Source organism: Caretta caretta, chromosome 15 (genome assembly GCF_965140235.1).
Source record: "Caretta caretta isolate rCarCar2 chromosome 15, rCarCar1.hap1, whole genome shotgun sequence".
In the NCBI taxonomy this organism is placed as follows: Eukaryota; Metazoa; Chordata; order Testudines; family Cheloniidae; genus Caretta; species Caretta caretta.
The window spans coordinates 20,753,504-20,778,713 of NC_134220.1; the positions used below are offsets into that span (position 1 = coordinate 20,753,504).

At 40.6% G+C, this 25,210-nt stretch overlaps 1 long non-coding RNA gene across 1 annotated transcript in view; it reads left to right on the forward strand.

The window, feature by feature from the left end:
* The first annotated feature begins 326 nt into the window (after positions 1–326).
* The window catches only part of LOC142069314 (uncharacterized), a 440,919-nt gene continuing 416,035 nt past the window's right edge, over positions 327–25,210 (forward strand). The window contains exon 1 of the long non-coding RNA XR_012665074.1: positions 327–467. This is a non-coding gene — a long non-coding RNA (uncharacterized LOC142069314). The remainder of the gene's footprint in view (positions 468–25,210) is intronic.

Here is a 25,210-nt window from a genome sequence, read left to right on the forward strand (position 1 = left end):
ATTTATCTGCACACTCTAAGGCACTTTCTAAGGAAGGTACAAAATGTAAACCACAGCATTAATCAAAAGTAGTCAAACAAATGTGAAAAAATAGACTGCATGGAGGAACCTCCTATACCCTAATGAGCTCCAAGCCCTAAAAACGTACCTCAGGCAGCCCTCTCCATTTCCCGCACCAGGGCTAGGCAAGTTTTGCATCTTCATTAGCAGCTCATGGGGGATGAATGGGGAAGTTGGCACCTCTCAAAGCTGCTGTCCCAGACTCTCTGCAGCCTCATTTAGACTCCTGTGCATCTGTTACAGCTGGTTCATATTTTTTCAGATGTTCTTCACCACTGCAACAGCTTAGAGGCTTACAACTGTAATGACAGCCGAAGTACTGGAGAACAAGACCGAGAGGTGCCAGTTGAGTCTGAACCCTGTTGCAGGAAGGATAAGAACCCATTCCAGGGCCTGCTCCATGAGAGGTATGTGCTGGGGTTTAATACCTCTTATTGTTTCCATGTGATCTGTGTTGTATGGAGGCCTGGCCGAATCTTTGTGTTTGTATTTTGTGTGGATTAAAGATATTGTGTCAAATCCTTGGATGGTGCTTAGGGTATATCTGCTCTGCCACTGAAGTTCTTCTGATTGTAGCTCAGGTAGACATACTCCTGCTCGCTTTAATATAGCGAGTGTGGTTAAAAATAGTCGTGAGGAAGTAGTGGCATGGACCCTGCCGCAGGCTATACAAGCATTGCTAGTCCACTCTGGGGTCTCTGCTGCCGCATTTTCACTGTTATTTTTAGCTGTGCTAGTTAGATTAAAGCTAGCAGCAATCACACCTCTGATTGCAGTGTAGAACTACCCTTTGAGCGTGGGTAGGTGCTATCTTAAATTGTAATGAACTAATTTCATATACATAGCAGTACAAATATCTGTCTTGTCACTTTTGGTCACTTCAAACCTGGCTGGACTTGAACCAGCTTAATAGATTATTACTAACTTCCAAAGTCAGCCAATCCTCTGGTCTGTTCTAATTGAAATTTGAAGGTGTTTGAGGCTAGCAATTGTGCTGTTTTATTCCCTTTTGGTTAAGGAATCATCTTCCTTTTCTATACTGGTGAAGCTGGATCTGTTCTAGAGTGGTGGTTTTTGTGGTAGTTTATTTTTAAAGTAAAAATTGAAAAGGTATCTTGGTGTTTGCTGCTTTAAGCTGCGTTTGAACTGCAAAGCACCTTGGGTCTGTCTCTGAAGAGCACTGTGTAAACGTAGCGGTTTATTATGTATTTATAAATCACAACACAGCACTGACAAGCTACCTCCCAATTACAACAGTAACCAATCTACCTCAGCACCCTTGTCATTTCAGTTTCCCATATATCTCTTCCCTATGTGTTTAGTCATGTCATCTTTAGTCATGTCTCCTTAGCTCACTGCTATGGTTGCTTGGTAACATTAAAGTTATCAGTCTGGATCCAAGGTACCAAATCCACCAATGCAAGCTCATTCACCTGTTAATTTCCAATCGTTTAACACAGAGTTTTCAAGTGCCACTTTTTTTTTTCTTTCCCATGAGAATTTTGGTGACCCCTGCATAGTCTGTTTACTCATTTCTATTCAAAATGTGCAGGGACATTTTAGTCCTATGTTCTATAATGCCAAGACTGTGTTCCTAATATGACATTAAAGATTTACTGTATTAGAGATTTGCCATTGCAACCTAGTAATTTATCATATTACACTTCACTTCACTTATAATGTGCATGATTAAAGCAGACAATAGGTTAGAGCAGACAAAAAACAGATTTACCAGACTAATGATTGGAGGTGCTGACTGGGGAACTAATTACATGTGAGTGACATCAAAGTGGAGAAATGCTTGTTGCATAGAGGCAAAGAGATCCAAGAGGTATGCCTTGAACTTGGCTGAAATATTAGTAATTCTGCTATTCCACTTGAGGTTGTAGAGATTCTTTAGGCAATAATCAAATGAGTTTCAAAGATTTCATGTACTTTTTATGAGTAAAGGAAGAACAGTTACCATATCCAGCTTTGGGTTTGTCCTTAAAGCAAAGTTCCATGAATCTCCTTTTAATTGAACTCAATTATTCCTCGTGGAGGATCATGATCCACAAATTGTTGGGAGTGGCTGAGGCAGGGATAAGGTTATTCTTTCAAAGGAACCATGGGCCCTGTAAGATGATGAAATGACCCAGAAGGAAAAAACATAGTGGCATTCAGCAGGGTTTTCTCCTTTAAAGACTGTTTAGAACAAGAAAGCAAAGTAAGACTAAAATAAACAAAGAACAAATGCTCCACTACAGGGTTCAACGCACTCCTATCAGCCCAGGAGTTGGATTTTCCAAAGGCATTGTTGTTGCTGTGTCTCCCAAGCTTTCACTGTTATAAACCCTGCACTGAGCATCTGTCTGCAATCCCTTATTCACCAAGGAAAACTTAATGCCTCTGCACTGTCTCCCTCTGCCACGCTATGCTTAGGGGGGTAAAACTTTGGGGAAAGCCATGGAGTGTCACACGGTGAAAACTGTCTATGTATCATTTCTACTCCTCCCCCTCTTGACCTTCCTGTGTACTTCCTATGTGCTTTGAGCAGGGGGTTGGACTAGATGACCTCCTGAGGTCTCTTCCAACCCTAATCTTCTATGATTCTATACTCTAGCTCTAGCCAAAAATTCATGAAGTCAATGGGCTCAGTGGGTAAACTCCATACTCCCCAAATGGGAAATGGGGGAACTCCATTTCCTGTCAACTACACTACTGAATGGGCTGCATTATAGAAAGGGGCACAGTTTGCTTCCCTCTCTTCTGCAGGCTAAATCAGCACAAAGGCAAAAAGATTTAATTTATGCTGTAATCATTGGATAACTCCTTTGCTGGTCACACAGTTGGCTTAGCACCTCTGCTTTTATTGTACCAGCTTTCTGAAGTCAAGACTCAAGAACCTACAAGTTTAAGCTTCAAGATCAACATTTTTAACCTCTGCTCAGCAACATTCCAGATCCAGCCAGTTAATGTATCTGCCTAATACGACTGGCCATAACTTGGATCTCTTGATTTCTGTTGCTCCCAGAACAGATCCACGTTGCAGCAGCAAAGAAGGCAGTTCAGATAGTCTTATTCCTTAGTTTTAAATTTGATTCTGATTGCCACATAGCCATAAAAAATATAAATCCTACAAAGATTATGTAAATTGGATTTAAGTTTTAAAAACTACTGAATGAGCAATAAAACTTCTAATTTAAGCCCTGGACTTAGTAACATCTTGTAGCACTCGTATTACATAAAACATTATATTGCAGTATTAATTCTTCCCAATATAGTAGAGCATTTCCTCAGCAAAATTATTTTAGGAATTTTGCTCTGCATTATAATTATACTACATCGCTGTTCATTGCTATCGAAGCAAAGTTAATTACACAGGGAGTCTTATTGCTCTACTGGCTTTTCATAATGTCACAATTTCAGAAAAATTAAAGGAGGTGTTTCACATTATACTTTCCTGCTAAAAGGAAGCAAAAGGTTATGGAGTTACAGGCAAACTGTATTATTACTGTATGGAACTATCTAAGTCAACTGGATGTGGTGAATAGCTTTGAACTATTACTTCCAGCTTTCCAGATTGTCGTGCTGTAGTGCCCAGGGTATGAGTACAAAGTCCCACTGGATATTATTTGGCAAAATTGAGACTACTGTGAAGAGAATGACTTGGAACGATCAGGAGGCGAGCTTTTGAAATGAACTGCTCTAGTACTTGTGTGAACCACTTTTTGTGGTATTTGCCTCTCCTGCTATTAGTTATCTGTAACACTCAATGCTTTTCTCCAAACGTCGACCTTTATAGAAAAATAAAAGGGGCTGAACACCTAAGCCTAAAGATAAGTGTTGGCGCATGTTTGCTGATAAATCTAGCTGAGATTTTTAATGTTTGGTAATATAAATAAACCATTTCCACCATTACAAACAAAGTACAACTGTGCGATCAGTGTTACCTGCAAGCTAAAGTATAACTGTTCTTTAATAGACTGTATCCACTGTACTTCACAGTACTTCAGCCAATTTAGAGAGAACCTTTTCAATAAAACTTCTGGCAATTAAACTTTAATAGAAATTGTATCAGACCTTTACTGGGCTAGGTTTGAGCTGTCCTGAGGGCAGACTTTCTTTTTTTCTACTGCAGATGTTGGAAACTCATTGGAATGGAAGGATCAATGATATTTCATAACTTTGGTGTTTCAGTTCCTAGTATAGCCATCTGCTTTGGAATTGAAACAAAGCATAAAACAGCTTCTGTTGGCACTGCCTCAAACATCAGAGAGTGGTTGTAGTTAATTCTTAACTCAATTCTTCTTGAAATAAGACTTTAATTATCTGTTATACCATAGGTTTCAGAGTAGCAGCCGTGTTAGTCTGTATTCGCAAAAAGAACAGGAGGACTTGTGGCACCTTAGAGACTAACCAATTTATTTGAGCATAAGCTTTCGTGAGCTACAGCTCACTTCATCGGATGCATAAAGTGGATGAAGTGAGCTGTAGCTCATGAAAGCTTATCCTCAAATAAATTGGTTAGTCTCTAAGGTGCCACAAGTCCTCCTTTGTTATACCACAGAGTCTGCACAGGCCACAGTCTGTGAAAGAAAGACCTTTAGCAACTAGCCAAATACAGGTAGAAACTTTTTTTTTTGTTCTGTGTTTGTACAGTGCCTATACAATGGGGTCCTGGTGCTACTAGGTCCTACTACAATATAAATAAGAATAACTTTGCATTTCTGTGGTAAAACTTTCAGGAAGGCAGCAGAAGGCCCAGGAGATGAAAAAATAAATCCTATTTTCATATCTGTGACACCATATCTATAAATGACTTTATGCACAGGGAAAACCTAAACAACTTTTGTATTTTAACCAACAGGGTTGATGTATGTAAATAAATAAAATAAATGCTGATTATTTGCTTAGCTGTATCTTAGGACCTTGCTCCTGTCTCATAGTCAACAGCAGCAGCTCCATAGCTGTCATGGAAATAAAAAAAAAAGTACATATGAAAAATCTGCCAATTCTTGTTCCTCTAATAAGAAATGCCTAAGCGATTACATTTCATACAAAACTAACAAGCATGTGGAAGAGTAGGGCACACTTCGTGCTGTGGATGTTTTCAGTCAAAATGTTTTTTGTGTAATATCTTGTATGATCTTTCAAACTTAAACAGACAAACTGTGAATAAGGCTGTAAATGCATCTAGGTCCTCATGACCTCACAAAACTATTCATTTGTCACTTTTTAACTACTCTAATCTATTTTGGGGGTTGGTTTTTGTAGCCATGTACGGCATATTTCCACTGCAGAGCTAAACCAGGTGTTCAGCACTTGGTGTAATCAGCCACAGTACAATGTTCAAATCGCTCTGTCCTCACCGGCACTGCACTCACCTCTGTGTATCACTAGGACTTCTGGGGGGCACATCCTATGGTTACTCATGCTGCAGTAATCTGAATTGCTTTGATTCTTTCCCAGTGAATTGTGGGACGACTTGTCTGTCTTTCTGGGCATATGGGGTGGATTGTAGGAAAACGATGGAAGATCAGAACTTAAATGATTTTAGGCATGATCTACACTTAAAAATTAGATCAAAAGCTATATTGCTCAGAGCTGCGAAAAATATTATGCCCTGTGCGATGTAGTTAGGTCAACCTAACGCCCACTGTGGACACAGCTCGGTCGATGGCAGAATTCTTCAGTCGACCTAGTCACCACCTCTTGGAGAGGTGGATTACCGACATTAACAGGAAAAAAAACAAAACCCTTCTGTCAATGCAGGGGGAGCTGCAGATACACATAGCTGTGCTGCTGTAGTGTATACATGGCATTAGCCTGTGTCCTCACTGCAAATTGGGGGTGAGGGGTTAACCACCCTGAGGGAAAGCAGAACCTCGGCATTAGCTTATAGCCTTGGACAAGCTTGCTAACTCAGGTGGAAAGCACCATCAAACTCGCCTCAGAGGTTTTTGTTTGTGGCTGAGAGGTCGGGCTAGGGATAACACCTGAGTAAAAGCCCAGACTAACTCTGCAGTGAAGACTGATCTAGATTGCGCTGAAGCGTCTAGAGCTAGCTACTGTAAAGAACATGGTGAACATACCTGTACCCTGATTCAGTCCTGTGCAGGTAGTGTTGGTAGGATTTTTCCCCTTGCCTTGGATTCATTTCAGCATGTTTGTGGAATAAAGACTGAAAACTCAGTCAGTCTCAAGTCTCAAGCACACTTGAGAAAAGGTCTCAAAATACCCAGACGAAAGATAGCATACATGGCGCTGATAAGAAGAAAACAAAATGCATAACAACATTGAGACTACTCAGTGACCTGAAACTCCCCTTCAGCTAGAATTGTTAAAGCTGATTGACCTTGGGGGAAAAAGTCTGCCTTGTGTACAGGTGTCTGCTCTTGCTCTTTAAATAAAGAATTTCCAGCTCACGCGCCTCGGGGGACAAATTAATTAAAACCAACAAAGGATTTAAACATGGAAAAATTAAGGTGATGTGAAATAATAAAAACATTTGGGGCCAGACCTTCAGCTAGTTTAAACCTCCGTGGAGCTATGTCAATTTCTCACCAGCTGGGGCTCTGGCTCTTGCAGAAGTGTTCGGGACAAGCATGTTGCTGTTCAACACTGACTCCAGGGTTGTGATTCTGCATGTCAAGTATAGGGATTGCCTGGTAGATAACAGTTTAGATTAGGGATGTATTTGAACCTCACCTACAGAGCTAGATACAATTTTTCCAGAAGTTTGGGTCTAAGACCTGGGACTTGGGGGTCATGCTTTTTCTAGGTTGGTGAAATAATCCTTTCATCCCCCTTTGCCCCCCGAGAAATGTGAAATTCAAAATGTTGCATGGCTGTGATGTAACAAGAACTGATTTCTTTCCAAAGTTAAATTTTCATATTTTCAATTGCAACGTTTTGAATTTTTTTCCAATCAAAACTTAGAACTGATTTCCTAGTTTGTTTTTTAAACTAAATTAGAACATTTTTGAAAATATAAAATAATATAAAAACTTTCTTTGTGAGAGTTTCTCCTTTTTGTACATTCCTACTCTGAGGTTTTCCTATCATTAATGAATGTAGTGTGTGCGAATTACCATCAGGAAATATGGGCCACTACCCTTTGAACAGCAGAGCATAACACCATATGCTTGGTCACTTTGTGTAATGTTGCTGACAAGAAAGCTAGAAATGCTCCTTCAATAGATGTTTGTTAGGGTTCTTTCTTTCTTTCTTTTTTTTTAAGCCAGTTACATTAGACAGGATCAACAATTGGTAAGGGATATAAACCGTGATGCTTCAGGGTTTCAAGCATCCGCTAAACTGCCTGGGATTAGGTAGAAACTTTTTAAAAATTGTAACCAGATTCTCAGTAATGTAATTTACTGCAATATCAGGTTTGTGAGAGACATCTCTGCAGTCATTCTGGACTGTTGAGTGCTGCATTTTACAGCACTGTGGGATTCTCATTAAGAGGGTTCTGTCCTGTGTTATACCTTCCTGCCTTGAACTGACATTGCCCCCTGTGCTTATCACTGTCAGGGTCAAACTGTATCAATATCTGCACTGTACAACCAGTAGCAGCAGTTGAATCTCTGAGATGAAAGTGTCCTATGTTTTACCTCATTAATATTGTGTCCATTGTTTCCATATTACTTGCTTGTTGGGTTTGTGCCACTATTCCCAGCCCTGCTGAGTGTTGCAAAGAAATTCTGGAGGAGGCATACCTTGCCTACTTTGACAAGGCAAGCTAAGTGTCTTGTTTCGGAAAGTGTTACACAGGGGACCTTCCTATGCTGGTAGCATTTTCTTGTTCCTTAAGTAGGCTTCCAGGAAGGAGACAAGGAGCCTGATGTTTGTTTTCTGAAGGGTATTTTTGACAAGTACACTTCAGTGCCTCTTAGCTCTGCCCTACAGTTTAGAAGAAGAGGAGGAGGAGGAACTACTGGATATAAAAGACAGCAGGGGACAAATGAAGATGGCTTGCTTGTTCTCAGCTTTTTCACTATCCTTCTCATGATCCATTGCTATCTGGGGCAGCAAACCACTACTTCATTTATTGGCATTCCTCTATTTTTGTCGATGGATATTGTGAGGAAGCAATGGTTAAATACCACTTAGAGCACAAAGTGGAGTTGTACTGTAGAAGATAGACTTTGCAAAAATTTGTACATGTAGCAGCTTTGTGGTGTTTCCTGGGGGAATCCTCCAGAATCCAGAAATACAAGTGCCTCTACTGTTATCAGCTCCCTGTCTTCTTTGAGATATGAATCCAGATGTCAAACCAGCAAACAGATGTACTACAACATATATATATATATATATATATATATATATATAAAACTTACAAGAGCTACATAATTAATATCACAGTAAATTCCCAGCTCCGTTCCACCCTACCTCTGCCATCTCGCTCTCATCCATGTATAAATAATTTGCTTCTTCCTTTAAAGAAAAGAAAATCCCATTGCAATAGCTCACATTCTTGTACTCCAATGTCTGATTCTTCCCCCTAATAAATATTTTGTATAAGGCAATAGAACACTGCTGTTCAGAGGCAACATCTGGATTATACAACAGATTATTCCATGCCATCACTACCCATTTGTCTTTACTATTTATAGCATTCCAATATCTTCTGTGAACTATTTCCAGTAAAGACCGTGTTTGGCACCTTAGTTCCTGTCTTACTTTTATAAGGGTAGCACAACACAGGGAAAGTTTGGTCTCATCTTAGCTGTTCATTTGAAAGGCTGGCAAACAGTCGGTACTCTACAGAGGCTGTAGTAAGGAGAGAGAGCCTGGTATGAGGCCTAAGGCCTGAACTAAAGTCAGGTCCTGCTAATATAAAGCAAAGTTAGCAAGAGTCAGACTATGAGCAAAAGTCAGGCCCTGTTACAAAGCAGATGTCTGCTTGCAGGTTCACTGTCCAGTATGTGAACTTGGCACAGGAACTGGTAACATTGCTAAAACACACTGAATATGTAAACACATTCCAACAGGCTAGCACAAGTACACCCCAACCTAGTGCAAGATAAAATGGTTTGACAGAAGTGATGAATAGGGATGTTTCATCTGAAACATAAGGAGAAAGGTACAAGGGGAGGTAACAAAAATGTCATGAAACACGTAAGGTGGGATGTACGCTATTTATCCCAGATTGAGACAAATAATCTATAAATGTTGGGATGCCTTGCCTTAAACCTTTGGCCTAGGGGAGAACAGAAAGTCCCACAACTTACTGAGTTTGTCCATTGTAACGGGCATACATGTCTTAGTATAAAGTGCTATTACCATGTTTCGTTGACAATAAACCTGGCTGAGCGCATTGAGCTTTGATAAAAAGGCAGGAACTGGACCTCCAGGGAGAAAACCTGGGACTGGAAGGGTTGGCTTGCTATAAGAGCCAGAAAGAACTCTATGGAACCCAGAAAGGAGCTGGGGAAAAGATCCTAGCAATAACCAAGGTAGGAAGTCATCCAGGGAAGCAGCAAGGAATATGAGGGAGCAGACCATAGTTGCTTGCTACAGGTCTCTAAACTGGAACCCAGAGCAGAGGGAGGGCCTAGGTTTTCCTATCAGTCACTGAAAAAGGTGATGTGAAACCTCCTGATATAAGGGGATAAGGGCTATTGAAAGCCGAGAGCAAGAGCTGTAAGGAACCCTGGGCCCAGACTTGGCGTAAGGTTCTTGGGTCGTTATTTGTGGGACTCTGTTATCCCAAAGGTGTGGGACTGAAAGTGACCTGACCACATGGCCAAGAAGTAGATGACTACCACAGGGCCAGAGTAGCTATTGGCAAGGGGTGCCAGAGGAGGAGAGCCTCAGTACACCATGCCCAGCCATGAGGGAGCATGCCAGCCAGGGAGATACTCTTCTACAGAGGGGCTCATTCTCCAAAAATGTCCTCCATTTTTGAATTCCCTTCTCTTTTCTAGGTAGGGTCAGGTTTCTTTATTAAATCTGCTCTCCAAGATGGAGAGTTTGGGGTTGACCAAAACTGCATTTTTGGCAATTAAACTACTCCAGAATTTTTTGCCCAGCTCTGTTAGGTTTACTTGCCCTTGCAGATCATTAAGATGAAACAAGGTCTTAGCTCTTTCATACCTACTGTGTGTTCTTTTTTTGGAAAGCTGTTGTTTGTTGTTTTCAGTGTGTCAGATCTCTCTGTTATTTTGTTTCTTATCACTTTGGCTGTGTCTCAAAGCATTTCATCTGTTCCCGTGCCGTTATCATTGTTGTCTAAATGGCCCCGCTGTGTAGCTTTTAGATCATTAACATGACGAGGGTTTTGTAGTAAAATTATTTCTCCACCTAAGTATCGTATCTTGCTGGTTTTTTCAGTTAATGAGATTGATAGTTTTATCAGGGCACTGTCTGATATTTTAATGCCCTTTATTTTAAAATCTTTTACCCTGTGTGTCTGTACTTGATAGGTTAGTAATAGATCTATTCACAAGTATAGGTGCAGAATGTGAATATACATTTCAGGCTGTAATGAAGCCTTGCTTTTTAACATATTAGATAATTAAACTCTTATTCATTTACTTTTGGCTCAGAAGGGCTTCTTTTTGTATTCCCAACTGATAGAACTTGCAGAAAATATGCTTCTCTCATTAACTGTTATAGCTACCTCTTTTTGCTGTCTTTCTGGGAGGTGGAGGGGGGTGGGGAAGCAAAAACTAACCCAAGAAAACTATCAAAAGTAGTGAAGGCACAAAATGTATGATATGTAATAAATCCATTCCCATCAATACAGTCACTTATTTTTTACAAAAGCTACTGTGACTAATATTCAGATGGTTTACATTAATATCCTACTAGCATTTGCAGATGTATCTAGTGGCATGTTCAAAACTTCAGGTACTGTAATGTGCCTACCTGATGGCACTGATGCTCTAGTGTGGTACACCAGAATTATTTCACATGCAGAACTTGGTAGCATACCTTGTGTACCATGACACTCAGGCAAATCCTGAAGGCCCTTCAGCTAATAGGCCCTCTATGTTCTAAAACCTAGCAGGCTCTCCCAGTGAGCGCTAAGATGCCTGGCTCAAATGAATGGTTTGCTTATTAGGTGTAGCAGAAAGAAAAGGTTGATAATACCTACCATATGTGGCTCCTATCACCATAGTATCTGAGAACTTCACAATCTTTTAATGTATTTATTATCCTCACACCACCGCTGTGAGATAGGGCAATGCTATTTCACCGTTTTACAGAGAGGAAGTGAGGCACAGACAGGCTAAGTGGTTTGCCCAAGATCACACAGGAAATCTGTGGTGGAGTGGGAACCTGAATGCAGATCTCCTAAGAGCCGAGCTAGGTCCCTAACCACTGGACCATCCCTCATATCTATATACCGTAAGTATCCTAGGTACAGTGGCTTAAACAGAGTTAAGACAGTGATTTCTAAGTTGGCCTCTGGGAGGCAGCCTGTAGTGGAGTATGCATACCCCGTCCTGTTTCAGGGTGAGGTGGAGTTGAGATATCACTGCGACTACTATCTTTCAGACGATCCTTAGGCTGAAGGCAGCACTGCTCAGTGGTCAGAGCCAAGATGGCTGCCCTCAGGCAAAGGGCCTGATGGCCTAATTTCTGGACTCTATATAGCTGCCCTAGTGGCCAGAGTCAGTGCAGCTGCCCTTGAGTTCAGGGCTGTGCAGCCTAATGGCCAGAGTCAGTGAGGTGGGCCCCCCACCTAGGGGTGGGTGGTGGCTGGGGTAGGGGAACCTGGGCCCTCCCTCTCCACTGGGCTCCGGCCCAGGGGCCTGTCGGCAGTGAGTGTGGTCACCATCCAGTCATTGGGGATACTACCACAACACGCTGACTTTCGTCGGATGGGAGATGCCACTCACTCCACCTCTCTGGGCCACTTCCTACGTGAGTCCTGGAGCTGGGGTCCATTCGTCATCGGGGTCTCCGAGCTTCCCAGTGCTGGTAGTTTGTTGGGACTCTGAGTCCTGTCGGCTGGCTGTAGGCAACCGGTCTCCTGTCTGGGCCTCAGGGTCTCTGGTTCCTGCAGTCAGAGGCTGAAGTGGCTCCTGGGATGGAGCCTCCATTGAGCATCCTTTCTCCACAACGGTCAGCCCAGAATGAGCTGGGCTTTTCCCTTTTATACAGAGGCAGCAGCTGGAGCATGCCCAGCATGGTCTGAGGGGCAGGACTTCCACTGCCTATAATGTGGGATTAACGCTATCTTGCCTAGTGCGGGGTATGCACACCCTGTCACACAGCCCAAAAGATGGTTATGGCTCCTGAGGCCAAATACTTTGAGTGCCTCTTTTAGTCCATTCCTCTGTTCAAGGATACTTAGGAATCACCCTGAGGTCCCACTGACCAGCGTCAAGTTCTTCACTCTGTTAGTTTGTTCGGGGCCTCTTCAAACGGCTATCCAGATATAGCAGCTGACACGTATCTCTTGCCTGAAGGCTGCTTTCCCTGTGGTGACAAGTCAGCTGCAAGCCCCACCCTACAGTCCCTGTTATGGATGCCCAATACATTGGCCTCTTTCCTTAGGGCCTCATGTACTGTCTGATCACACTGACACTTTCTAGATCAATCCCCTTTGTTCTCTTGGCTATCTCAGCTTATTTCCAATAACTGCCCCTTTAAGAGCCTTTGAAGGCTGTTGCCTATGTGCTCCTGTGAACCCCTTTCAGGACTAGTCTTTTCAGCGGTCTGGCTCCATGGTCCCTGCCCTACTCTCTGCTGCTTCTTCACAGGTTTGTGTTATATGGCTGGCAGAAGCTGCTGGTTCCACTGCTCTGCTATCATCTTCTCATCTGGTCCCCTAGGCTCAGGCTGCCTCCTGTTGGTACTGTTGGATCCCCAGAGAGATTTCCCTTCCTATGACAGAGCCTTTTAAAGCATTTCCACCATGCTCATTCTATTGGCTGGATCCTGATATGACCCTGGGTTGTGAAGGGAGAAAACAGAGTCTTCTGCTCAGCAGATTCATCCAATATGAGAAAGAGAAAAAACAAAAACAGAGTATTTCTGTCACCTTGGGGAGTCAATCCTGCAATTCCTTTGTGCACAGACCTCCTGTTGTCAGTCCCACCAGCTGCTCATATTTGGATTTCCCACTGATGTTAATGGAAGCCTTTCATTACCTTTTACTCAATTCCTGCAGGTGTTAGTGACAAAAGTAAGCCTGAAAGTTCTTTTTTGGGAAAAAGACTACAGGATTTGTCCCTACACAAGCAGAAATTGTAACGGCCAAGCACAGTCATAAGTACATAAATCTGTGGAGTGTGTGTGTGTGAAATATTTGAACAGTTATATACGATTTTAGGAAGATATAGCACAAAAGCTAGTGGTTGGATTTCTTCAGGTGGGGAAGGATACAGCCACATGTCTTCCCCTTGTTGACCTTTTGGATCTTCCTGGACAGTTCATATAATAATTCGAATACGTTAATTTAAAAAAAAGTCCTCTTTAGTCTCCTAAATTAATACATACATTACTATTTTGCACATGTCCCATTTCCACACTGTTTCCTTTTACATTGATTGTCCTGTATAAATTCTTAATGTCTGATGGTGTACTGTGAAGAACATGTTGTGCAGAAGATTTTTTTCCCCAATAACTTCCGTAGATTTCTATTTTTATTCACCAGGAACCATTGCAATTACTCTATTACATTAGAGAAAAGTCACAAGAACCTAATCTATTCAGAACTGAACCTGTGATTAGGCAATTTAGGTAATTGTATGGATTATCTTGAGTTAAAGGAATGTAAAATTTGAGGTGGCTGTCTAATTCACCAGTATAACTGTATGTTGAACCCAGCACAGGTACTGTTGATTAAATTCTGCCTGTAGTTATGCCTGTGCAACTCCCTGAATATCAATAGGGGTTTAATGGTTGTAAGTGAGAGCCAAAACTTGGTCCTGGGGGTCAGACTAGTGAGATTTGGAAGAAAAAAAAATGAAAGAGAAAATAAGCTTCAAGCTTTGCAGCTCCATTTTGGATTCATTAAGCACATATTTCAGATCAATGGAGGAAAAGAAAGAAACATTCATTTAAGCACCTCTTTATTTCATATCCCTTTCTTTGCCTTTCATTTATGTCTGTGTGTGTGTGTGTGTTCAAACAGAATATTGAATTGGAGATTTAAGTAACTGTGAAAGACCTAGTTAGGGAGAGAAGGAGGATGAAGGATGGTATCAGAGCTGAATGACATTTATAATTTTGGTTTGTGGAATTTTCCACAAAAGTTGTTCTTGTTTTTGCATGACTTTTCAGCTCCTCAAATTACCTTTGATTCACAATTCCAATGATATAAGTGTTTTGGTATCTAACGTGGACATATTTCTGCATGGTCTTTAGTGCAAAAGTAACTTTTGCTTGAAAAATGGATCAGTTTGTGAGAGAAGGTTGTATGATGATTTGGTTTTTGTGATTTATTTTCTTCAAACATTTCTATTATTTACGAAAGATTGTTATGGAAATCATTTCTGCGCTGGGTGATGAAATACAGTGAATCTTTGGTTTTGAATAGTTTTGCATTTTGTCATCAACATTCCACATCGGTCTAGTTGGGATATGGAAAAAGGTGGAAACACCCCCAAATATACAAGTAAACGTCCAGATTTTGTGAGGCTTATCTGAACCAAATCCTTTGAGGTTTGCACTTTGCTAGGGCCACTGGAAATCTGTGAAAAGATTCTGCAGACTTTCTTTTCTGAAGAAAAAATAAATAATACATAAAATTGAAAAGCCTATGGGATTTTTCTTCTTTTTTATAAAAAAGAGCAGATCCACTCCAAACCAATGGGGGACTGATGCTACAAAATTCAGCTCAAGATCCAGGGTCAGTGGAGTTATATCAACAGATAATTTTGCTCCAAGATTCTGAATTCTCCAAGAAGGCAGAGCAAACCTTCTGGCGACTACGAGTCATGTTTTCAGTTATTTTGTTTAGTTTGTGACCTTTGTTGTAAACAATAAATGGTGCCCTGAGGAAAGGGTCCTAAAAAGTATGTATTCAAGGGCTCATTAATCTAGAGGAGAAAGCTAGAACATGACCAATGGCTGGAAGCTGAAGCCCAACAAATTCAAAGCAGAAATAGTGCATAAATTTTTAGCAGTGAGGGTGATCTAACACTTAACCTGCCAAGGGAAGTGGTGAATTCTCTATTGTTGATGTCTTTCCATCAAGACTGGATGCCTTTCTGGAAGACTTGTGTAGTGGTCCTATTTGGCCTTAAAGTCTGTGAATAAAAAGGACCTGGGCACAGAGTTGCTTCCCTTCCCTGGCTAGTGAAACATCCACCAGGCTATGTATAGCCTGTCTGTTTTTTGTTTTTTATTTTTTAAAAAATTTCTCCCCAGCCTTCATTGAACTCTTTCATTTTCCTCTTTGAGACGTTACTCCTGAAATCTTCTACAAGTCTATTACCAGTCCTGTGTTCCATCTATTTTCACCTCTTGAACAGAGGTCAAATTCAACAACTCCTTAATTTGTGCTTGCTGACATGCAGATTTGTGCATGCCGAGTAGGAATTCCACCTTCACTATTTTCAGAGACCCCCTCGATTCTGAATTTGTTTCTTCTCTCTCCATTTTCTGTATTGTCCATTTGGAGCTGCAGATCCATTTCTCTCTCTGCTGTTTCTCCCAAATCAGTTTCCAGCACAGTGGGTCTAACTTTCTTTTCACACTTCTTTGTGATGGTATAAGTGCATTTGTGCCACAGAAGTTACTCTGGTGTAATCAAAAGGAGCATCCAGCCCAGATACTCTATCCCCCTTCTCTGCTCAAATCTTGTATTTAGAGATTACCTCCTTGTTATCCATTTCAGTGGTCAATCAATATTCTTTGGCCTTCTCAGTTTTGTCTGTTTAAGCAGCCAAGCCTTCACTGGCAAATGGACAGGCTTCTCACACTGCAAGCCTGAAGCACTCTTGTGTGTGAAATAACTTTTTAATTATTTTCTTGGGACATCTGTCTGCTAGAAGTATATATCTTTGGGGAGAGGAGGTGTGGTTTAGGGGATCATTGGAGACAGATTCTTCTGCTGCCTGCACAGGCCTTCATCAACCATCATACAGCAGGCCCCACCTTTTTTGGTCCCCCTCAGTCTTTTTAAAATATTGACTTTATGCCATGTGCAAGGCTTTATCATCCCTGTTGTCTTGGATAATCATTTCATTGCTTTCCAGTGTTGCCCCAACTCTCATGACTTTTGCTGCAAGTCTTTTCATTTTTGGTATTTTTTCTTTAAAGCCCAGTTCCTAGAATTAGGTAATTATGTGAGGATCTGAACTTTTTGTTTTAAAAATATCTAGCCCCCATGATTTCAGAGAGAACGTTGAAAATATGAACATTAAATGCTCAAAAACCAGAAGGCAAATAAAATCTATTTTAATGCAATTTCATTATTGGGGGAAGAGCTGATTCATGGTGTTTGAACTCTTGGGATTGGCAAAAACCTAGGATCACTTGTAGGGAAACCTTATTTGGTGCAATCACATCCATCACAAAATGTAAGCAAGATATCTGAGCCTGGAAAGCTTGGCAAACATTAGGAGACCAGGAAAAATTCCCCTGTGCACAATATTTTTTCTTAAGAACATGGCACACTATATTCTCTTTTAACTACTGTGTAAAGGCAAATTGTATCATCAACTCAAAGAGCCTTTGCGAAGTGTTTCTGACACTATTCACTTTATAACTACAGTGAATTCACTTCCCTTTGGTTCACACTGATTATTTCTCCCTTCCATTTTTCAGAATAACGTTATAAAGTAAAGTTGTGCTCCTGGGCCTTCCAGTGGGTTATTATTGCCATGATAAATGTTTGCTGGCATCTGTCCTGGAAATGTAGAATTATTAGAGGCAACCACCTTCCTAGATGTCCTTAAAACAAAATTTATGAAAAATGAAGAAAGAATTTGTTCTTGAAACAGCAGATGGTATAATTCAAGACACATTATTTAGGGACAAATAATACATGAAACAAGTGATCTTTATGCTTCATTCGAGGATCATTTAAGGGATTGTTCATTTCTTCTTTGAGCTCCACCATACTGTGAAGATCTGATGATGGAATTGGCTGTGATGTGTAATACACCTAAAAGTCTAGCATGCGGGCTGCTTGCTATTATCACTTAATTCAAAGGCCAGTAATAAGATACCAGTGAAGTTATGCAGTAGTCCCATTGGAGTTTGCTTATCAGCAAGAGGGTACTAAGCACTTGTAGTTCCCGTAATCTTTTAGCATGCCAATAGTTCTACAAGGTTATTTGATTAAAGATTAAAACTGTTTATTTTCAAAACCCAACAGGAACTGGTGAACTGACTCCATTGAAATTCCTGCCTATTGAAAATGAAACCTGACTGCAACCCCGGCCTTTGCAGTTGTCAGGGAGCCAGCTGCAGCAGGTGCAGTCTCCTAGCAGCACACTGGACACAGCTGACCCTTACACAGGCTGCTTGATTGGCTGCACTTGCTGGCTGCTCAGCATGTTCCATGCCCCCAGTGGTGCTTGCTCCTGCTTCCTGTACCTGCTCCTGCCCCACTAGCTCTTGTGCTTGCTTCAGCCCCTACCCTTCTCCAACCTTGACACCAATGGCTCTGACCCCTGGCTCTGCTTCCTGACCAAGTCTCCAGCTCACTTATTGGCTCTGGCTTTCTGCTTCTGATCCTTGGTTCTGGCCCTCAGCTGTGCTCTTGACTATGCCCACAGGTGTCCCACGGCCTTCCATGACTCCAGGTCAGTTCCACTCGAACCGCCAAGCCCGACTACCCCCACAGCTCTGACCATTAAATCCAAACACCAAGGTCCACCTCGTGTCCTGGACAGTAATTTACTGTTCATCAGAACAGATCCTTATCACATTGCTCTTCAGCTGACATTTTCTCTCCTTATCATGAGTAATGAAATCTTTCCAAGAGTGGTCTGGTGCATCATCTTTAGTAAGATATAATAGCAAGTGGCAGCGTGGAATTAATGTGCCTGGGTGCCCCACTAAGTAGCAAGCTGAAGAAATGTTTAAAAAATAGCAGAGAGACCAGAATAGTACAATGAATATAGGAAAGGGTCATATTTATTTACAGAGGAATGAATGAATGAAGAAAAACAACGGGGGGGGGGGGGAAAGATAGGAAGAGTGGTAAAACAGGATCGAGGATCCCTGGGCCCAGTGGTACCATGATATAAAAGGATAGATGTTGAGCGCCGTGTCTACTCTCAGAGTTCAGGAATCCTGGGAAGAGTTCCAGTCCGGCTGTAAGACTTGGGTGCTCCTGGTCGTCTTTGGCACCAGGAAACTCAAAAACATGATTCTGTAAATGGGTGCGGATTTGGTGTAGGGAGTAATATTGCTGCTCTAGCTTGTTTGCCCTGTCCTTGGCCATGACTCAAAACCGGCCATTCAGTGTTTGCTGTGTGTGAATGTCAGTTAGGGCAGTACCACCTTGTAAAACTAGCCCAGCTAGTTCTGCATTCTCGCTCCTACTGTACAGCTTTCCACCCACCACCCCCAAACATTTGGCTTCTCTCAAGTCTTTTCCTGAGTATTTAACATCTTCCCTCTTTTCCTGTCATGAAAAAGGTTTTGCTCTCTATACTATCTATTATTTGGTGTTGTTTTTTTTCACACTGGTGAAATAAGGAAGAATTCTTACTTCATGCTTTTATGCCCAGAGCAAAACTGTCTTAAGTTTGAGACTCTCACGGTTGACCCAGTCCTTTTGAATACTTTCCTAGCACTTCTCTGAAGAGTTTGAATATTCAGAAATAAAGTGACTCTGGCTTTAACTCACAGTAAATTAAACAAATGTGAGTCCAAAATGGAGAGCTTTACCTCTTTTTTTTTTTTTTAATACCGACTGGGACTTTTGCACAGAGCAATAGAAAAGTCTGAGGGTTTTATTATTAACACATTCATCCATATGCCATTATTTTACATCTAACGTTCTTATCGCCTAAATGGCTTAATTTATCATACTCGTGTAAAGGACACAGTGATCTATATCACAATTAGTTTGAAGCCAAGTGAGGCTACATATTAGCATTTGGCACTCAGAATAAGTTGTTAGAATAGCTTCCAAGGTTACAGGGAATTTCATGAAGTGAACTTTACGCAAGAGACGCATTACAATCCAAAGGTGCCACCAGTACTCCTTTTCTACTTGCAACAGTGTAACCGGAACTAGCTTCATGCTGTATTGTTGAAGACATTATCTAGAATAGATACTTTTTGTTCCTCTCCTTGGAAATTAAAATTCATAAACTTTATATAAATGGGTAGATTCCCCATAGCCATTTTCTGCCTTGCATATTTTGAAACTAACCCCATTATATTAAATTTAAAATAGAGCTTGAAACATGTCTAATTTAGGAAATATTTACATATAATCATGGAAATGTGACTGGGGAATGCTGTCAGCATTGTAAGTTGGTATTGGAAACCTTGCTAAGAGGACACAACTTGCTTAGCAAAACAGTTATATGACTTCATATATTGCACATAGAAGAAGCTAACAAATTGCATTGCTTATCTATTTTCCATCCTGATCATTATTAGTAATATTATGTGGATGCTAGTTTTGCTCATTTAGAAAATTCACATAGTCATGATTCAGTACAGCAGCCTGTGCCTAAAATGGATATATTTAAATATTCACATATTTGAGGGGGGTGGGGGAAATAAACTATAATCTTTTATAGGTTTATATGGTACTGTGTACATAAAAGAGGAATACACAAAAAAGTGCTACGGCGACACTTGCTGCTGCGCAATTAAAATGACAAAAACCCAGGAAATGCAGAAGTTTACTTTAGTGCTTGAAAACCTTAATTTGTTTGGGTTGTACATTGTACAGTATTACATTCGAGGGAGAATTCAAGTCTGGTAGCTTGTGACTTTGCGTCATCACAGACTTCCTGAGTGATCTCGGGCAAGTGACTTAGTCTCACTGTGCCTTAGTTCCTATCTGTAAAAATGGGAATAATAGCACTGCCCTACCTCACACGAATGTTGTGACGATAAATACATTAAAGACTGTGAGATGCTTAGATGCTGCAGTAATGTGGGTTGTAGAAGTACCTAAGATAACCCCGAGCTTAAAAAGTATACTAAGACTTTTTCCACTACAGCTCCAAAAAAATCATTGTGGCTTCTTGCTGCAGCCCATCCTATCCCTTGTAGAGGATTATAGGGTGGATTTTGTGGTTAAAAAATAAATGGCTGGCTTTGTGCACTGAGCAAACCATGGTATTTTTGGAACTAGTGTTGGGTTGAGGTATAGGAGTTTGTGCTGAGTAAGTGGTTGATTGGCAGTATGTGGGGGTTGGAGATTGGTGTTTGGGACTAGGTGCTGGTTGCTATCTGGGGTGTTACTATTCATGGGGCTTCTCCCTTCTCTCTCTCCACTTTCAGTGGTGAGGTGTACCAAGAATCTGGGAAGGTGGATGTACAGACTCACAAAGAGCTGTGGGACAGCCACAGTTGCTGAACTAGGTCTGGTCTTTGGTTACTAATTTCAGTTAGGGCTCTGGTAGGGTCAAGAATTCCTCAGTAACAGGGTTAAGATCAGTTTGGATGGGATTTGATTTCCATCCATCTCTAATATATGTACATGATTGTAACTTTCTGTAGTCTGTGCCCTAATTCTTCAATGTCTAATTGAGCAACACAGCTATCTTATCCCTTCCATTTTCTTCAGTCTCAATGGCACACAAGCGTTAAGGGATTTAATTTACTTCCAGGTTACATTTTATTAAATACAGTTATGTCATTCATAAATCTAGGAGCCTGATACTTCTTGGACAACTTCCACATTTTTCTTTAATGCTGTAGCCTACCACAAGCCTTTATAATTTGTGAATCATTGCCCATGAGATGTGGATTGCTTGTTATTGAAACTAGCTGTGAAAATAATAATAAATACAGCACTCGCTTTGGGATGGATGCAGTTTATTTCCGTTTGCTTTTCAGCTATCCATATTTTTCTTTTCTTAGACATTCAAGTATTCATTGGCCACCACAGGAAAGAGATGATAAATGAAACCTTCTGGCTCCCATGTTAAACAGGGAGCTCATAAACCTCCTCTTTCTCCCACTCCCACTTTTTTTTTTCATTTTAAATATTGATACGAGCAACATTATTTGTGAGCCAACAGCTAAAAGTTCTTTTCACGTAACCTGGTGAGAACCTATGTGGCTGCACCAGCATGGAGAACAAATAGAGTCTCTCTCTTTTAAAAAAAATTTCATTTCTGTGGTTTTATATGTTTAATATAAAGTTATTAAGCTGTCAGGGGTGAAGGCAGTCAGGGTCGGACTTTAAAAACCAATACACCTTAATGTTAGTCCAAACAGAAAATTTAATATGTAGCACCTCTGTCTATAGTGAGGCATTGACTGGTGCATAAAGGTTGCTTCCAGTGATAGAAAACAGTACAGTTTTCTAGCAGAACTGAGGTAATATATAAAAGTTATTCCTTGACTGTAATTTTATCTGCTGTGGATTCATGAGTGTATTAATCAAAACCGAGAAGATGTTTCTGTTCATTTTACCATGTTAATTAAGATCTCCTTTTGTGACCTGGGATCAGGTCCACCCTTGTGCCTAAATCCCTAAGAATTTAATGTTGATGAAACCCATGGAATTCTACATAAATGTAATGGCATTCTTTAGAAATTACCTAAAAGAGCTATATAATTTAACTGCGAATAGGATCCATCAGATACTCTATAGGTTATTTGAACCATCTAGAATTCTATAGCAAGGATATAAATGTCTAATAAATTCTATAGCATGATTTTAAAGCCATTGTAGAAAGTTTATCATTTTCTGTTAATTTCTTCACAGCTTTTTCCATAATTGTACTAATTTGGATGTCACTAAAAAGGAGATTAGTGGCCTCAAACATTTTCACAGCCGTAGTGCACCAACTAAGCAAGGTGAGGCTAACAAGAGGCACTTTTCCTTCTCAGTTGGTAGGGAATGGTGCTCTGTCCTGAATTGGGAAGCACTGCACCTTTACACATGTGTTTTGGAGGAGCTGAAAGACTAACATACTAACTGTTGGTGGGTATTAAAGATACAGGGATCATTGAGGAAAGAGCAGGGTTTCAAGTCCTGGGGTGCTAGTCCAATTTCAGCTCAGTTAATTAAATAGTTGCTACATGTACTATACCTCTGTGATTTGAGCCTGGATATGGCATCCCTTCCTGACCTAAGCTGCTCTGTAATGTTGCTGCATGCTGTTAAACAGCTTCTGGGTTACTGTTTCCATCCAAGGGGTGGCTGAATGCAGTGGGCGATAGATTTCTCTCTGCACTGTGGTTTGTATAGCAGTTTGTAAGAGCCTTTGGGCCCTGTGGGGTTGGCAATTCTGTGTAAAATGGTATTGCTGTAGCCTCTAATTAATAGTGGCACTTGCTCCATGTCTCCAAACCACTGCATTGTTTGTAATAATTAGCAGTCTCGGCTTCAGGGATGCTCAGAGCCAGCAGAGCACGAGCTTTACAGGTTGGTTTAGGTACCTCAGTGGAATAAAATGGGGAAGTTTTGCATCATGGAAATGTCCATGCTATGCCAGACTAGACTAGACGGTTAGCTCCATTTTAACAATAGATGGTTTCAGACCATTCTCAGCAGGATGGTTCTTTTCCGGTTTTAAGGAATGATGGGTAATATGAGTGATTAGGAGTGCACTTCATTGTTTTCCACACCAAGCCCAACTAATCCAGGCTTCGTGTGTGGGAACCCAGAGGTTTTAGGAAAGTGAAATCCACCCTGCCAATTCAGAGGCAGTGCAGTCCCTGTGTCCCCACTATTCCAGTCTATAGGCTTCCCATAGTTCAGACCTCCAAATGCCCCTTTCCATACCCCAATTATACTACTGGGGATGAATGAATCTGCACAGATCTGTCCCATTAAATCTTTTCAGGACAGGGCCTGTGCCTAACCTCCAGGTTTGTACAGTACTTAGCACAATAGGGCCCTGATCCTTACTGAGGACTTGGACTCTACTGTAGTACAGTATATGAATAATAATAATATTGTAATTTATTCATGCACATTTATACCACACTTATTTAAGGAAGCATGGCATAACCTCCAATTGTACACGTTTTTATAAAAAATGTCTTAAGCTGTTATTCCATGAATAGAACAGGATATATAACCAGGCAGTGTTGGGCTGAACAGATACAGAAAACTCCAGGCACTTTTACTGCAAAATATGGTAATATATGCACAGCCTACATATGAAGACCAGTCCCCATAGACTTGACAGACTGGGATTAGAATTGAAAGAAGGAAAAAACACCCAAAACTTTTTATAGGGTGTAGGACCTGTGCCTGGTTGACTGCCTGGCAACTTTTGTAAGACTGTCTCAAGTACTCAGATGAACTGAAGGCATAAAAATGAACACTGGGAAGGGAAGATTCCTTTCCACTTCTACATCCCACGTGCCAAAGCCCCCAGAAATTTCCTTCAAAAATTATGTTGACTAGAAGGCCTTCAGGGCAACTAGAGTGTTTCAAAGGACTGCTAGTTATTTAGGACTGTGATGGCAGCCGGGTGTGTGGCCATGTTGTTTCAAATGGAGGATGATGCTTTAGTCCTACTGACGTCAATGGGAACTTCACCATTGACTTCAACAGGGTCAGGATTTCACCCCAAAGGCTTATTTTACAGTGTTTTTCCAGCAGGCCTTCGAGGCCTGCTCTAGGTAGCAGTGATTATTTGGCCAAATTAGGGGAAGAGTTTGGGTTGACTGATAACTTAAATCTGAAACAAATATGATTATTATCTTTTGCACTCACCCTTAGATCCTCTACTCTGTTGTTCTTGGCAGATATTTTTCCTCATCCAAAAAAATCCCCAGTGACTACACAGTTTGACATTTTGGAAAATATCTGCTCATGAAAGGGCCAACATCAGAATAGCACCATTTGTCAGATCAGACTTGAAGTGTATTAGTAGTGCTTGAGTGGTTTGCATTATACTAACAAAAGTCTCAGGTTAAATTTACACACATTTTCAGATCTTAAAGAAGTAGCTGTTTGTTTTATAACTGAGTTTTTATGAGAAAATTTCAAAGTATGTCTGGGTGTCGCATTTAAAATAATAGGTCATCTTCAGCTGATATAAATCAGCATGACTCCAATGGAGCTCTGTGCCAGTTCACAGTACCGGAGGATCTGGTTCATCATTTTTAAAACCTCAAGATTTTCTATAGGTAAATGCTGCTTTCATGCAATGTTAAGAAGACCAGAGTCATTTGCTTTATGCTTTAGCAGTGAACACTCAGAAAAGAAGCATAGTAAAATTGGAGTAATAAAGTCTGAAAGGCTAAATAAAGTAATTAAAATTTCACTGATAGCCTGAAGAGTTCCTGAACTGTTTATTATGAATGGCCTTTAACCAAGATAATTCAGAGAAACATCCATAATACCATCTGAACAGGGGTGACATGTTTTAATTAAACCATTTTTATATTGCTTCAGTAATTGATTGTCGAAGTGAAAGGTGGTGCCACGAAAACAATATGAACAGCAGGAATGTTGTGTGTTCCTTCCTAAAATATAGGATATCATCCTGAGATGCCCAAGTACCTGGAACTCTCATTTAATTTACTGGCAGTTAGATGATGCCTAGCAATCGGGCCAAGTTCATTAGGTTGTAACCCCACGGACTTTACGAACTCCACTGGTTTCAGTGGAGTTACACTCTTGATTAATTTAATAATCGAATCTTAGGCATTATAGCCCCAATTCAGGAAGTCATTTAAGCATATGAAACATGTGGTTCTTAAGCAGAACTGTTAGAAATTATTTGTGTTCTGCAAGAAATTCCAATATTTCTGGAGGAAAATAAATTAGCTCTGAATCGGAATGAAAAGTTGAAATTTCACAATTTCCTGAGAAATGAAAATTCCAGAATGTTTTGATTTGGGGCCACTGATATGTTTCATTTAGACCTTTACATTATATTGAAATAGTAAATACAGTACCTGCAACATATAATATTAAAATTAATAATATAAAAGTATAAATTAATCAAAACATTTCAATAAATCAACATGGTCCCATGAAACATTTAGATGAAACTGCATTTTTGAATGGAAAACCGTTCCATCAAAATGTTTTGGTGAGCTCTAGTTTTAAGCAGAGGCTTAAAGTTAAGCACATAAGTGGGTGGCA